Here is a 658-nt window from a genome sequence, read left to right on the forward strand (position 1 = left end):
AGCGGCTGCAGGTGACCAATGGACCCTCACCTCTCCGTCGTTTCTTCTTGATGAAAATAAATATAATTTAAATTCAAAACAAGTAAAAACACTTTTTAATTTATTTTATTTTTTATTTTTTCTTCTTTTTCCTTGAAATACCTCAACAAACCAAAGAGAAGGCGGCTGGTCTTCTCCGCCGCAGTGAACACCGCAGATGAATCTGCAACCGAAAAATGCATTGAAATAAATTAATTTAAATAAATTAATTTAAATAAATTAATTAAAATAAATTAATTAAAATAAATTAATTAAAATAAATAATTAATTAGGGAAAACAGTTGATATATATATCGACAAAAGAAATCGGTGATAGATGAAATAGCTGCATTAAATGAATTTTATGAAACTAATGATAAATTAAATTAATTTAAATAAATAAAATGAAATAAACCACAAAATTTATTTCAATGTTCAACCTCTTAAAGCCTTTGTTCAGCTTCATTCGCCTTCAGCCTTTCTGCAACCCCCAAGGGTTTAGGGTTTAGGGTTTAGGGTTTAGGGTTTAGGGTTCGTAGAAGAGTGTTTAGAAGCCTTCAATAGGTGTAAACCGCATAAAAAATTTTTCTTTGTGAGGGTGAGGGGGCCCCCACCCCAGCCGCAGCAGTGTACTGCATGC

The sequence above is a fragment of the Eimeria mitis genome, genomic scaffold (assembly GCF_000499745.2).
Source record: "Eimeria mitis Houghton genomic scaffold, Emh_scaff3530, whole genome shotgun sequence".
NCBI lineage: Eukaryota > Apicomplexa > Conoidasida > Eucoccidiorida > Eimeriidae > Eimeria > Eimeria mitis.